The sequence below is a fragment of the Rhincodon typus genome, chromosome 2 (genome assembly GCF_021869965.1).
Source record: "Rhincodon typus isolate 14 chromosome 2, sRhiTyp1.1, whole genome shotgun sequence".
Taxonomy (NCBI): Eukaryota; Metazoa; Chordata; class Chondrichthyes; order Orectolobiformes; family Rhincodontidae; genus Rhincodon; species Rhincodon typus.
Window position 1 is genome coordinate 10,994,803 of NC_063333.1, and position 3,703 is coordinate 10,998,505.

The window sequence follows — 3,703 nt, forward strand, 5'->3', positions numbered from 1 at the left end:
CTTCACGTTTCAACAAGCATCCATTTCAAACTCATCCTTGCACAGAGTCAGCCTTTTCCAAGATTTAAATCCAGGAAATGGTACAATATGGCTGGGGTTAGCCTGCTGTGTAATGAGGTGCTGAGTCAATGGGTGTTAGGCTGCATTTCCTCCATTGTTTGCGATCCTGGGCCTGTCTGTGGTTGGAGAGCAGATAGTTCCCCTCCGTGAGGCTGGGGATACCACAGGATAAGGCTAGGCCGTACTTGTTAAAACCTGCACTCCTGTGGAAACAGTAGGTTCTAGAAGTACCTGGCACATCTGTTGAGCGGAAAACAGAATTTACATCGCAGGTTGGCAATGTTCCATCAGAACAACTTGGACGAAAGGTAGCAGAATTGAAACAATGATTCTGTTGCTGGTTCCGCCAATGCTACCAGATGTCCTGAGTGTTTAACCACCTGTAGTTTTTTGCACTTCCACTTATCAAGATCCCCTGCCCAAAACCCAGTGATCTTGGGACCGCAACTGTGCCAGATTCCAGATTTTCCATGATTGAGAATGCGGGGACTGTAATCATATCTGACTCCAAACTGTATATGCTTGTTCAACATATCCCAAAGAGCTTAGCAGAGATGATTTTGACTTTCGGTCACTGTGACTCAGATTGGTGTTGGAAGACAGGGTGGTCTAGAAATGAAGGTAGGGTGAGGGTCAGTGACTAAGAAGAAAGGATAGAACAATCAGTGGCTTGGGGTTGGGGGTGTTGACCAGTGGCCAACGCAAGCCTGAGTTTTTAATGCGCTCCTATGCCTTCTGGATTTCCAATCAGATGATTATTTTTTACCTTTTTCTGGTGGTGACCACTACTTAACCTTTGAATAAGGGGAGGGTACAGCATAAAATTGGCATTTGGCGTCTTATTAGCAGGGACAAGGACAGCAATGCTAGTCTGAGGCACAGGCCCTGGTACCTCTTGATGTCCATACTAATAAATCATGCAGATAACTCCCTGAGAATGTGTTTGCACTATTTACCATGGTGGAAACCTGCAAAATGGGCCAGTTACTAATAACTTAACTGAATGTCAAAAATGCCTGGTCTGCAGACAGCCACGTTTAGAATACTGTGCCTGTCTAGCCCATTAGATAGACAAAACAGCATGGTGCGCTGTTACTGAGAAGAACAAATTGAAGGAAATTGCAGTAATGGTGGTTGGGGGTGATTAATGTCCCCCAATTGATTGATTAATGTCCTTCTTTAAACAAGGAGACTGAAACTACGCACAGTCCTAATGTCTGAAGATGTGGTTGGGTGTTCAGAAAGGGATTCTGATAGCAAGGCACCTAGTCAACACCAAGAGTGGAAATTTGAACCTCTGCTCAATGCTCCTTTGGGCCACCTGAGTTTTCCTTGTGGGAGTTGGTGTCAATGAATGATCCTGTCCAATGCCTTGCTTTGTTTCATTGCATTAGAAACAAGTTGTTGTTGGGTTTACTGGATCACAATCGGGAAGTTTCCTTTCTCTAATCCTGAGTGTGACTGCACAAACGTTACCACCAATCCCAGAGATGACAAGCTTGTCTTATGAGGAGAGATTGAGCAATTCAGGCCTGTGCTTACTGAAGAATGAGAGCAGATCTAATTGATCTAAGATGCTAAAGGGGTTGATGAAGTAGACGCAGAAAGGATATTTCCTCATGTGGGGCAATCTAGAATGAGAGGCCATAGTTTTAGGGTAAGGGGTAGCAGATTTAAAACAGAGATGAAGAGGAATTACTTTTCTCAAAGGGTTGTGAATCTGTGGAATTCACTATCCCAGAGTGCAGTGGATGCCATGACATTGAGTAAATTAAATGTAGAGATAGACAGATTTTTAATTAGTAATGGGGAGCAGGTAGGAAAATGGTATTGAGGCGGAGAATGAATCAGCCATGATTGTACTAAATGGTGGAGCAGGCTCAGGGGGCTGAATTGCCTACTCCTGCTCCTAGCTCTTGTGTTCTTACAGAAACATAGAAAATAAGATCAGGACTAGGCCTTCGAGCCTGCTCCGCCATTTGATAAGAACATGGTTGATCATCCAGCTCAGTCCCCTTTTCCTGCTTTCCCGCCATACCCTTTGAACATTTTAATTCTAAGAACTACATCTAACACCTACTTCAAACATTTAATGACTTGGCCCCAACCCCTTTCTGTGACAAAGAATTCTACAGGCTCCCCACTCTCTGGATGAAGGAATTTCTCAGTCCTAAATAGCCTACCCTGTATCCTCAGACTGGGAGCCCTGGTTCCAGACTTCTTGATCATTGGGAACATCCTTCTTGCGTATACCATGTATAGTCCTGTGAGGAATTTTATAAGTTTCTATGAGCTCGCCCTTATTCTTCTAAAGTCCAGTGAATATAATTCTCAACAGATCCAGTCTCTCTTCATGTATCAGCCCTGCTAATCCAGAAATCAGTCTGGTATGCTCTTATCAACCATTGCTGCAGACAGGGTTTGATGCAAGGGTTTGATGTTCACAATCTAACCTGGGACTTATCCCGCAGTGTGTCTAACTCAGCTCCTCAAGCTGAACTAGTGGGAGCTATCGCCTCCTGGGAGCTTGATCATAGTGGCGCCTCACGCTATTTCTAAATAGTTAGATCTGAAGCTTTCAAATTGGAAACACTTTAATCCATTAATGTTTGGAACTGTCACCAGCTCTTCCTAAGAGAGTCAGCGATGCAGTGTGGTTCAGTCGAGGGAGCAATATCAGTTGGAGATTGACCTCTCCAGAAACAAAAACAGAAACTGGTAAAACTCTGCAGATCTGGCAGTTCTTTCAGCTTTTTATTGTTGACATCTGCAGAATCTGGTTTGCGCATGACAATGAGTGAATAATTCCCCTCAATGAGAACTAGTAATTGTAGAAATTTACGGCAAAAGTTCCAGTGAAACCTCCGCAGTAAATGTTGAATTTGAATTAGCTTTGAACTCTCCCATCATCAGTTTGGAAATTGCAACAAGGAATGAAACTCAACATTAAACTGCATCTAACGGCACTACTTCATTCAGGCTGGGTGATTCTCAGGGGATACAGCACTTACAGGCACAGTTGTGGCCTGTCTATCATTTCCAAATCACAGAGCTCAGATTTGCCAACCTTTTTTGCAGCAACCAAGAACCAAAACCTGTGTTCAACTTGGCTGCTCAATGCTGCCACCCAGTAACCCTAACTTACCACTCTAAACAAAACCAACAGTCAACCAGGAAAGGGGAGGCCTGGAGGGTTATGTCATGGTTACCCTGCTGCTACCAAAACTACAAGAAATAATCAAAATTTTCTGAAGAAGGGTCTAGACCCGAAACGTCAGCTTTCCTGCTCCTCTGATGCTGCTTGGCCTGCTGTGTTTATCCAGCTCGACACCTTGTTATCTAAGAAATAATCAAAGATGGCAGCGGAGTACGACACTCCAGCTGGAGCTGTCAAATCCGTCTGTACCTTTTCATTTGTTTCTCTTTTTCTCCCCCTTCTTTGTTTTTTTTTTCTCTGCCTTTTCCCTCTTCTGCCAGGGGCCCGGAGCGGAATGGGGACAGGGGCCCGGAGTGGAGTGGGGAACAGGGGCCCGGAGCGGAGTGGGGAAAGGGGCCCGGAGTGGAGTGGGGACAGGGGCCCGGAGCGGAGTGGGGAAAGGGGCCCGGAGTGGAGTGGGGACAGGGGCCCGGAGCGGAGTGGGGA

The 3,703-nt window shown here is 45.3% G+C and overlaps 1 protein-coding gene across 1 annotated transcript in view; it reads right to left on the reverse strand.

Moving 5' to 3' along the window:
* The window catches only part of LOC109921859 (sodium channel protein type 4 subunit alpha-like), a 1,322,739-nt gene that overhangs the window by 1,095,891 nt on the left and 223,145 nt on the right, over nt 1-3,703 (reverse strand). The gene's annotated exons all lie outside the window — the stretch shown is intronic.